Source organism: Ambystoma mexicanum, chromosome 9 (genome assembly GCF_040938575.1).
Source record: "Ambystoma mexicanum isolate Mex_15411 chromosome 9, UKY_AmexF1_1, whole genome shotgun sequence".
NCBI lineage: Eukaryota > Metazoa > Chordata > Amphibia > Caudata > Ambystomatidae > Ambystoma > Ambystoma mexicanum.
Genome location: NC_090931.1, coordinates 1,248,802,057 through 1,248,814,487, shown reverse-complemented (window position 1 = coordinate 1,248,814,487; position 12,431 = coordinate 1,248,802,057). Strand labels below are relative to the sequence as shown.

The following is a 12,431-nucleotide window of genomic DNA, read 5'->3' as shown; positions in this document are numbered from 1 at the left end:
TATTTCAGCTGCACAGGCCAACTGGTTAGACCTTTTACCTCTTGCAGAGTTTGCATATAATAATGCTCAACATTCTTCTTTAGGTACAAGTCCTTTTGTTTGCTCTGATGGGTATCACCTGGTATGTTTTCCTACTGTATCTCCTTCGGCAACTCGATTTCCAGACATTGATGCCCTGGTGTCTGATATTCAACAAGGACACAATCAGGCTCTATCTGCGCTCACTGCCACCCATGATTGTGGCAAACGTTTTGCAGCTCGAGGCACCAAGGTATGGCTTGCTTCTCATTTCCTTTCTCGTCATCTTGTGCCTTCCAATTTGTCACATAAGTACTTTGGCCTTTATGAGATTTTGGCTACTCGAGGTCCAGCAGCCGTTTTATTATGCCCTCCTCCTTCCCGGTCTCATCTTCATCCCATGTTTCATGTGTCCCAATTGAAACCGGATGTCCCAGATCATTTTCAGAGACTTGCTGTTCCTCGCCGTCCTTCTGTAGCTACTCATTCTGGTCCCGAATATGAAGTCTCCAGCATCTGTGATTCCAGATACTACCGCCGCGCCGTCTCCAATGCTTGGTGGATTGGAAGGGGTATTCCCCAGCTTATTGTATTTTGGAGCCTGCTTCCTCGGTTCATGCTCAGAGATCGGTTTGTCTTTTTCATATCCATCAACCAGGTAAACCGGGTGTGTCCCCCTCTTTGGAGGGGGCATAATGTCACATTTCATTTCTGACAGCATTGCTTGTGAGGCAGATGGAGTAGAATACATTCATTGCTGCAGTCCCCTTCCAACATGGTGACCAAAGCGCCGTGCAACATTCTAGTATTTACTGATACTACATGCTGTGCCATCGTCTGTCCTCCTATGGAATTGGATGCTTACCCAGGAACAATACAAAGGCTTGGGAGCCTGATGCAAAGACTTGCATTGCTGCTTTCCAGCAGGACACTTCATGAGTTTGTCTTATCTTTCCTAGAATATTGCTTTGCGAGCATATCACATCTGCAATTTCTGTTTCCATCCTTTTGTTTCATCTGTTCTCTGTCCTCTTTCATCAATCCAGTTGTTCCCTGCTGTCTCCTCCAACCGCTCATAACCGCCAGTCCCCAGTGCTCCTTTACTCGTGCTGTACCTCATCTCCCCTGGTATGCATTTGTCCCTTTAAATTGAAGTACCGATAATACACATACACGTGCAGCATGAAACAACATCTTTAACCAGCTACACTTTCCACTCAGCAGCATGTGACTCCCCTTAGCAGATCACAGCATTAAACGGACTGGATTTATGGAAAGACTGCATCTTCCTGATACAGCTCTGGAACAGCAACTTGGCAGCTACACACATCAGGATGAGTCCTACAATGAAGAGGGTTTTATTCCCCAAAGGGGTTCGCTAAGAACTTTGTTTTCCTGGTCTTTAACTAACAGGGAGATAGGATGTTCAGGGAGATTCCTTGCTGTCTTCCCATGTCTGCCACAGCTGAAAAGCTCAGTCCTTTGTTTTCATTGTTGTGGACATATTACAGTTATAACAACAATAGTGGATGTCTTGCATAGCAATCTGCAAAATCGAATGTGTTGGTCTATAATAGCAGTGAGTCTTTTCTAATATCATGGGTTCAGTCTATGTAGATTGAGTTAACGACCTAATTAGTGGTACACTTGGTATTTTGTCTGATTACCTTTCCATCTGCTCTGGTTTTCATGGTTTATTGCATGATGTTATGCAAGTTCCGAGTGTTGAACGCTGTGTGAGTGACCAGCTGGGCATTCTGTGCATTACAGTCAGAGAAAGGCTGACAGAGGGTGTAGCAGTAGTTCATCTACATTAACTACTTTATATCCAGTGCTTCTACTTACCTGCAGAGGCCTGGGCATACCTGATATATTTACCAAAAGAATAACACATTAAAACTATAAATATCTGTGTGTCAGGTGAGAGACCATGCTCACAAACCCAGTGATAATGTGCTCCTTTGAAAACTCAGGCAATTCATTAATCATTGGTTACTGTTGGATTCTGACATGCCCTTTTCAATTAAAGATCCTAGGGTATTCTAGATTGACAGAGACCTCGATATCATCCACGAGGCATCAATGCCCTGCACCCAGCTGAACTTTGTCACAACTTGCTCTTTCAAAAACCTTTCCTGCCAAACCGTCTCTCCTCAATGAACACAGTCACTTTTCACCTCATCTGCAGACCTCTAAAGCCCAACATTTCTTTCATTGAAGGCTTCGCAGACTTGGTCACCACCATATGTCTCAAGCATGACAACATCTTCCTTAGTGACTTCAACATCCCTAACAAGGAAGCAGCCAATTCAATGATGGAAGATATCCACTGCCTACTCACACTCTGAACCACACTTCAGCACACAAAAGACCCAATTCACAAGAAAGGTAATATCCTCAACCTCATTATCACTTCCCTGACCATCATCCATCATGCCTTTCAGATTACGCTTGATTGGTCAGACCATCTGACAGTCCTCTTTGGCATTAGCCATACCACCAGTTAAGCAAATCAATCGGAACCACAGTAAACAAGCCTGCAGATCATACAAGAACTACCCAGTGGAGGATCTCATTAAAGACCATGCAAACTCCTCTTCACATGGGTGATCTACCACTGATGAAAAAGGACTGTGACTCACTTCTCCAAGAACTCAACACCACCCTCACAACTAACATCAACTGCCATGCCCCAGTGAAACAAAGCACTGTCAAGCTTAATCCTTCTTCAGCTTACACTCAAGAACTCAACTTCAACAAACAAACCAAAAGAAAACAAGAAATGATTTGGAGACAATCCTGCAAGACATCAGAACACACCCTGCTCAAGAAACTCTCTGCTACACACAAATGACTGATCACCGGTGCCAAGGCCAACTACTAACAAAACACTATCGCCAAGACCAACATTGAAAGAAGAGCCCTCTTCAAAGCCATGAAGCACTGATTCAACCATCTGCTGTCCCACCAGTACCAGACACTATTGAAAAATCCCCCACCATCAAATCTTTCTTCATCAACAAAATCAGCATGAACCACTAACCGACACCAATGCCACAACGGATGGCACACTACACATCCCATGTTGTAAAGCCACAACTACAGAAAGAACTTTCAAAGCACTCACTATCAAAGACCTCACTGACACTCTAGCATCCCTTAAGGCTATATCATATGCATATGACTTCATCTCTGCCTACGAAGCAAATACCCTTTTGTACTGAAGCACTCCATCCTTACATGACAATCATTAACAGCTCCCTAACTCAAGGCACCTTTCCATCGACACTCGAAATGAGAATAGTCCTCCCGCTTCTCAAAATAATGAACACTGGACCCTGACACCCTCAGCACCTTCTGCCCCATCACCCATCTTCCTTTCCTAGAAAAGATTCTTGAGAAAGCATTAGCCATATAACTTCCAACCTATCAAATCCACCAACCACCTTCAGTCCAACCAATCTGGCTTCAGAATAAGATGCAGCACAGAAACAGCTACTAACAAAGTGATCAACAATGCCCTTAAAATACTTGATATTGGCAATCCTTGCCTCCTGGTTCTCATTATGTTATCAGCAGAATTCAACACAGTAGACCACCAAACACGCACCAAAAATGTACATTGCCTAATGGGCATGAGCAAGATAGTCATCAGCTAGTTCAAGTCCTACCCTTGCTAATAGCCACTAGATCCTCTAGATCAACAACTATACCCATCTCATGTAGAGACCCTCAAGGATCCATCCTCTCCCCCATAATCTTCAGTCTTTACATGGATCTGCTTGCACTCCTCCTCACAGCATTGGAAGCCACCATTGTGCATGACACCCAGATATACATCAAGATATGCTCCATTAACAACATCCACAGGCTCACAGCCTGCCTCACATCGAGCCAGTTATGGATGTCCAGTGTTTGCATGAAGCTCAACCCCTCAAGAATGAATTCCTACTGCTGAACAACAATACTAAACTCCCTGAAAACCAGACCTGGTTCTCTGCCATACACCTCGGAGACCTCACACCCTCTCTGGCCACATGAAACTTCCCAGCAGAAAGCAAGGAAAACACAACCAGCTTTGTAACAACTTTATCTTCTGTGGTAAATCAAGGGCTTCATACCAGAAAACAATTTCAGATCTGCAGGCCAAACTTTGGTCTTCCACTACCTGGATGGTGGCAATTCCCTTTTAAAAGGCCTTCTGGCGACTACCCTGGTACTCCTGAGATGTGCCATGAATACCTCAGTATGACTGATCAAAAAACTGCAATTTTGACCATGTCATCTGACCCCTATTAAACTGCACTGGCTCCCGTTGAAAGCCCATTTCATCATCAAATGTATGGTGCATCATCTACAAGGCTTGTCCCCAAGCTACCTCAATGAGAAAATCATCATCTCCAAAAGGCCTGCATTCCACCAGAAGTAAGGGTTTTGTGCAGACTGCAACTCTGCCGGACCAGGTAGGAAAGAACAAGAAGATAGGCCTTCTCTGCCTGTGCTCCAAGACTCTGGAACCTCCTCTCTGTCAACATCAGACTCACCCCCTCGATTGTGCAGTTCAGAACAGAGCTCAAGTCCATCCTATTCAAGGAATGTTTCCTCCCTAAAAACTGTGCATTCCCCCACCCTACCTGTCACTGGAAGATCTGCACCCCAATGTTTCCTCCCCTGGTTGCTTGTAGATCCCTTATTAAATTGCCTACCTTCTCTCTCCCTTGAAGTAAGATCCTCACTCCTTTGAAGCTAGATCTGTTCTAAATACCCTAATAATAATAATACTTCCACAAGGTTCATTTACAGACTTTGCCCCATTACGTAGCATAGCTTGTAAACAATTACCCCAAAGTACCCTGTGTCACTATCTTGGAATAACACATTCCTGTGATATGTATAAGAAAGCAATGGGGTACTCCATTTTGTTGTGTATTTAAACGGCCCTGGACAGGTATTGACATCATCAGCTCCAAGCAATTCTGCCAGAACAAAACTTCCTTTCGGTCTTGTTCCCTGCTCCCACATCCCTTTCAGGCAATCTGATTTTGTCTTGTGAAAGGCGTTTGCATTGATCTGCATTTGTAAAATGACTTCTTAAGGAGGATTTCAATCAGCTATAATCAGCTGGAATCCTAATCATCTCTTCTCCTTTCAACATGTTTTCTTACTCTCCTGTGTTCCCCAAAAACTCAACTAACTTCCTTTGTGTTTGACTTTAAATACTCTACAAATCCCACTATGCAGCATCATTTGACAAAACAATTTGGGTTTGGTTGGAGGCTATCATACAATTTCTTTGCATACTCAGACACCCAATTATCCTCTTTGTTGCTTCAATCAGCTCATATGTGTTTTCCAGTTCACTTCTAACTGGTAGTGTAGTTGCTGAACCCCCTCATGAAAGAGGCACGAGCCTCACAATTGCGGATGTAGTTGAGGGGATATTTGGTTTCATGTGTAAGAGATGATTAGTTTTGCTGGATGGTTGTATGTGTGGGGCTCTAGCTTCCTTTTGTTCTACCCCTCAATTGATATGCTCTTTATGTGCCCTGGCTTCCAGGCCTGCCTACATGATGCCATTTCTTTAAACAATTGGGGATATTTGTATGGCCTATATAACAAATGGTGTTTCAAGGGGCCACGAGACAAAGAAAGTGGGGGGGGGGGCAAGGGAGAAAGATAATAATAATGGTCCAACTAGGCCTTGTGACATTCAGATTGTGCAAGTGCAGTAACAAGAAGTGCAAGTGGGGGTGCCGGTATGCATGAAATCCAAAGTGCTAGGGTGGGAATGGAAGTGCAGGATAAAGTGGAGAGAGTGAAAGTGGCAGGGATAGGAAGGGTGAAGAGGGGTGCAGGGGCTAGGAGGGTGCTAGGGGGATGTAAGGAGGGCAAGTGCTATGTATTGCAGGGGGTGAGGGTCCACATGCTAAGTGCAAGGATGGGGCTGGACTGGGGCGGGGGCTGGTCCCTTGTAGAACTCAGAGGGAGCCAGGCAGCTAGTCACTGTGGCAGATGGGGGTGTTAACATGGGAGGGGATAGGGAAGGAAGAAGAGAACAGGAGGGTCTTGAGGAGCTTCCGGAAATTGAGGAGATCTGGCACAAGTCTGAGAGGGTAGGGAGACTATTCCAGAGAGAGGCTCCTGCAGAGGAGAGAGATCTACCCCCACTCTCTGCTAAGAGAAGCATCTTATCTGCAGAGAGTTGAAACTAGAAGACCAAAGGTGTCTAACAGGGAGGTATTTAGGGAGAGAGAGTTGGTTGTAGCAGTGTCCCAAGCCCAAGAAAGCCTTGTGAATTATGCAGAGGGTCTTGAACATGAACCTAGTCGCAACCAGGAGCCAGCGTAGAAATTGTAGGGCTTGAGAGATGCGGTCCCTGCACTTGAGGACCTGGATAAGTCTTGCAGTCCTATTCTGGATTAGTTGAAGGAGCAAAGCAAGGATAAAGGAAGCTTGAGGAAGAGGATGCTGCATTAGTCCAGTTTAGAGAGCATGTAACTTAAAAAGTTGCTAGCCTCACAGACTGCGCTTGATTTTGCATTTGTCACACTCTTGTGGCATTAAATAGGTGGGTTTGTTCAATTTGTGAAATATATTCATTGATTAGAGACACACCTGGTAAGTGTTGATAAGTAGGGTTCCAAGTTTTAATATCAATAGAGAAACAAATCACTTAGAACACATTACATCAATCTGGCAATATCAATTATTCATTGCTAAGTGCACCCTAGTATTCCAGAGCACTTTACGCATTAGAACATATTACACCAAAAACACATTGCGCCAACACGTGTTTCAACCTTCCTAGGTCGTCTTCAGGGCGTCTAAATTACTAACAATTAATCCAACGTATAACTTCAATAGATAAATCCTAATTTCCAGAGGTAGTCAAGGGAGGGAACATATACAACGAAGAGGTCAAATAATTTCCCAAAGGAGAGCAAATGATAGAGTCAGGGAAACACAATGTACTATGCCCTTCTTTCCTGAAACCTGCACCCCTTGGACAGGAACACTGGTTAACTTCTAGGACTCAACCATCGGGTTTTTATAAATGTGGAATGTGTAATTTTTGCAAATATACGTTATCACCAATGAAAACATTCAAATGCCATGGCGACTTGGAAATTAAGATTAAGGATTTTATTAATTGCAGATCAAAATTTGTGATATATGCAATACAATGTGTTTGTCAAAAAGTGTATATCGGGAGCACTATAAGAGAAGTTTGCTTCCGTATTCGGGAACACTTTAACAGCTTAAACAGTCAAGATATTAGACTACCGTTGGCTTCCCACTGGCAGGAGCATCACCAAATGGACGATGTAAAAGACATTAGATATGTTGGACTACAGCAGATTCCACCCCATCCAAGAGGAGGTGACAGAGAGTTGAAGCTACGCCAACAGGAAGCAAAAATGATTTGCAAACTTCGATGTGTATCACTTGGTCTTAATAAGGATCATGACTTAAATGTCTTTTTATAAACTTATGAACAGTAAGAAAAGAGTTTCCCCTATGTTAAGTCACGGTACTTGCTACATGATTTTCTGTCGAAGCAGAATAATTACTAATATTGCCTGTACACCAAATAAACAGCAATAAGTTACATAGAAAAGTTGCAACCTTCTTCAAGTGAAAACCTTTTGATCAAGTTTTTAAATCTTTGGTTTCTTTTTGGAAATAGAAATGTCATTATAATTACACTAATGCTCTTTTGTCTTTTGTCTTTTGTTTCCCTGACTCTATCATTTGCTCTCCTTTGGGAAATTATTTGACCTCTTCGATGTATATGTTCCCTCCCTTGACTACCTCTGGAAATTAGGATTTATCTATTGAAGTTATACGTTGGATTGATTGTTAGTAATTTAGACGCCCTGAAGACGACCTAGGAAGGTTGAAACACGTGTTGGCGCAATGTGTTTTTGGTGTAATATGTTCTAATGCGTAAAGTGCTCTGGAATACTAGGGTGCACTTAGCAATGAATAATTGATATTGCCAGATTGATGTAATGTGTTCTAAGTGATTTGTTTCTCTATTGATATTAAAACTTGGAACCCTACTTATCAACACTTACCAGGTGTGTCTCTAATCAATGAATATATTTCACAAATTGAACAAACCCACCTATTTAATGCCATAAGAGTGTGACAAATGCAAAATCAAGCGCAGTCTGTGAGGCTAGCAACTTTTTAAGTTACATATTTTTCAAGGTGACAGTGGAAAATCACCAGTCTAACCACACGGCTGCAGCTTTTTCTATTTTGACTTATTTTAGCGCGATTTGTGAATATCTCAAGGTTGCGCATCCACACAATTTCTTGGGCCACCTTTTCCACAATATTCACTTACCAGTTTAGAGAGCACCCTGAGCTCTGGAGACATTGAGTTTCTGGGGGAAGGTGAGGAAAGGGCGAATGCCTCTGAGGAGGTACAGGTGATAGTTTGGATTCTTGGCAAGGTCTGCGATGTGAGGAAAAAAGTTAAGATAGGAGTCAAAGATGACAACAAGGTTTTTGCTACACAAGGGGGTGAGGAGAGGGGATGAGGGGACCCATAGAGGACAGCCAGAGGGTAGGAGAGAAGAAGGGAGCTGTGGTCCCAATGAGATGGATCTCAGTTTTATTGGCATTAAAGCAGAGATCATTGGCAAAATGCCATGCCTGAATAGCTGTCAGACAGTCAGGGATGAGAGAAGAGGAAGAGGAGGCAGTAGAGTGAAGCGTGAAGGAGAGATGCACATCATCTGCATAACACTGGAAGTGAGGAGAGAAGGAGGAGATCAGGTGGGCTAGAGGGGCAAGGTAGATGTTGAAAAGCCATGGCGAAAGGATAGAACCTTGAGACGATTTCTCAGTGTGGCATGATTAACCATGTCCAAGGCAGAGGAGAGATGCAGAAGGATAAGAATGTATGGTGAGTTGGAATCGAGATTTGAGAGCAAGTCCTCATGGGTGTTCAGTAGAGCAGTTTATGTGCCTCTGGCTGCTCTGAAGACAAACTGGTAGTCATGAAGGTAACCATCAGATTCAGTGTGTTGGATCAGTTGGGAGATGACCAGGTTCTCCAGGACTTTGCCTAGGAAGGGGGTAGTGGAGAGAGGGCAGTAGTTAGCTGGGCAAGAGGCGTCGGCAGAGGGCTTTTTGCGGAGAGGATGCACAGGGAGTAGTTGAGGGATAGTGGAAAGGAGCCATTGGCAAAGGAGTGATTACAGAAGTCAGCCACAGCTCGTGCAAGGGAGGCAAGGTTGTCCTTGATAGTTCTGGAGGGGCAGGGGAGCACCCGTTTGGAGGAGACTTTAATAGCAAGGACATGTCTAGAGACCAAATCCAGTGCTATAGGTGAGAAACAGGAGAGTAGGAGGGAAGGAGAGAGGGGGGCCAAGGTAGGCCTGGGAGCTGGGTAGAGACTAGGGATGGGAGTAGAGGAGACTGAGGACAGAATGGCCAGAGTTTTGTTTGAGAAGTGGGAGGCCAGTGACGTACAGAGGGTCAGGGATGGCAGTGGGAAGCGGAGACTGCAGTAAAATTGATGTGCTCCTTGCACATTTTAAACAATTTTCCGATGTTGTTAGTGGCCCCAGAGATGCAGGGTTTGGAAAAGGGCCCTCTTCTTCGAGTGAATGGAGAGTTTGTGTTGCCTTTGGAGCAGGCAGCGGCCAGTCTGTCAGAGTACCTGATGCACACCACTTCCGCTAAGCAACCCTGCACTTGGAGGCAGGCTTCATGTGGATCCAGGCTGTTGGTGATAGACAGGTGAAGATTTGCAAGGGCAGATACAGTGTGTGAGTCTGTGGCAGGAGTGGGAGGGGCAATGAAAGTGGTGGCAAAAGCAGCAACTGACACTCGCTTCATCGGTTGAATGATGGAGAATGAGACTGGCAGTGCAGGTAGAGTTTTAGCAGGGGAATTTATGAGATCCAGGTGAGAGGTCAGTGAACAGGGAGTGAGGTGTAGTGAGAGGGTTAGGGAGGGGGATGTTTTCTCAGATGAGAGCATTCAAGTTATATTCAGCTGAGAGCATCGGACTAGAGGTAATAATGGTGAGGGAAAGAAAGTCACAGAGTTTGCAGGTCCAGTGGCCAAAACAGGAGAGTCAAAGTGAATAGGGAAGTCTCTGAGGAGGAGAAGCTTGGAGGTGGATTCAAGAAGAGAAGAGGTGAGGTCAGACCACTCTGAAAGAAAGAGGGAGACTAGCCAATTGTCCTGTAGATGGTGGCACGAGTCAACAAGAGAGTTGGAGAGACACCAAGCCTGCAGACAAGGCATTCAAATGAAGAGTAGGGGCCTCATCACGACTTTGGCGGTAACCCTTAAATCCGGCGGTAGCGCTATTACGGCTGGATTTAAGGGTCCGCCGAATCAGGACTTCGGCGGATTTCACCCCAGCTCTGAGCTGGGTGGAAATCCGCCGAAAATTCGCACTCATACCGCCGGCGGGAAATCCGTCGGCGGTATTAGCGCAAAATGTCCCCATTGAGCCCAATGAGGAATGGGGCATTCCTGAATGAGCTCAATGGGGAATGGGGATTTACATTACCGCCAAACTTGTGATATGGCGCTATTAGTGCTGGGGAGTTCCGCGGTAGGGCAGATAGCGCCGGTGCTAATAGCGCCGGTGTTACTGCCAAAGTCGTGATCAGGCCCTAGGTCTTAGTGAGAATGATAGTAGCAAGGACCCAGTCAGGCAAGATCAAGGCCAATCTGCCTCCAGACTGGTTAGGCCTGGCCTTAGAGAGGATTTTGCATCTCTCACGGAAGAGTGTGTCAAAAGCAGTGAAAGAGCTGGCAGTGCACGACGTCTCAGTGAGAACAAGAATGTCAAGTTCAAAGTCTTCAAGAAGGAAACAGATATCATAGGAGTGTTAACAGCAGAGCAAGAGTGGAGGGTAGCTATGTGAAGCTGGTTGCCACCTTTGAAGGTTTTCGAGGAGAGAAGGGGTATAAAGATGTGGCAACGCCCGTCAGTGGTGGAGAAGGGGCAGGAGGGGTGGCAGACAGAGGAGTGGTAGGAAAAGGAGGAAGTTGATGAGAGATGGAAGACACCTATTAAGAAGGAGGAGGTTGAACTGAGAGCCCTAGGCCATGACAGTGCCATTATGGTGGACATTAATGATACACCAAGAGGATGAGAAGCAAGTCAAGAGTACTTCCCATCTGGTGCCACCATAAATGAGCAACAAAGAGAAAGGGGAGAGGACAGAGACTGTGTGTGGAGACCAGCGGTCTGGGGACTGAACAACAAAGAGGATGTCTGTGACAGTCTGCCTGTAAGAAGCATTGACGTAGGTTTCAGTGATGGGCAGAACTGGATTGGAGACCAGATGTGTTTGGAATGGTTTGCTTCCAGGCTTTTGAGAGAGAGAGGTAGGATGTGTGATAGAGTAGCAGATAGAGTAAATAGGAGAGATAGATAGCACCATGTAGTGAGAGAGCAGAGAGATGGAAAGTGAGATTGAGTGTGACAGAGAAACTGCACAATACATAACAAACTCACCAGGCAGCATAGCAGAAAGACAGTTCCAGACAAGCCAGGTGCATGGATGTGTGATTAATTCTATTTGAGCGACCTACTGAGTGTTCTAAGTATAACAACTGGAGATAGGCTGGCTGAGTGAGAGGGTATGACGGTGGATGTCCCTTTTCCTACTTTATGTCTTGTGCTTTTGATTACCTGGTGAGGCCTGCACTTCACCTGATGACTGCAACAAAGACAATAAACCCATCTTTGTTCCTGCTTGTGGCTCATGCCTTCCTGACATGGTGGCTACTTAAACAATGTACAAAACAAATATCTCAGGAATGTAATAATATAAATCACAATAGAGTGCCTAAAAGCAGTTGTCTTCAATGGTGGGCTTCCACGGGAGTTTAAAATGTCTGATAGAGATCGAAGTGGGGCAGACGTCTAGTATCCTGCAAGATGCCGTGCCTAGTTGATGTCAGTCAATGTCCAGATCACAGTCTTTCAAAGCTAGGGACCTGCACCCACTTATGTGATCCTAAGCCCTGCCACAAACGTGGGTCCCTCCAGAAATAGACTTTCACAGATGGAGTGAGACCCCAGATGGGCCAGTGTTAAGCTGACACAGAACACAGACCTATTTTTGTCGCACACATAGGCGGGGTACAGGTGGCTTTTATGAGGGGCACTTATAATGAGATAGGCTCTACGAACTGACAGCACTCCTTGCCATGCTATACCATTACTCATCATCAAGGAAAGGTTTCAAAAAATAACTTTAGAGTCGCCGTTTTGTCAAAGAGTTTGCTCGCCTCTTTACGCATGAAATTATCATGGCATACACGCACTTTACAGTTTTCGCATACATGGCATGTTCCATTTCGAATACGGCATTCATACATACTTGCTAGAACGGGCTTCTTGTCATGTAAATAATGTGCAGGAAACA

The 12,431-nt window shown here is 44.9% G+C and overlaps 1 protein-coding gene across 2 annotated transcripts in view; it reads right to left on the bottom strand.

Annotated features, from left to right (window-relative positions):
- The window catches only part of DPP10 (dipeptidyl peptidase like 10), a 1,813,461-nt gene that overhangs the window by 328,107 nt on the left and 1,472,923 nt on the right, over positions 1–12,431 (bottom strand). The window lies entirely within an intron of this gene.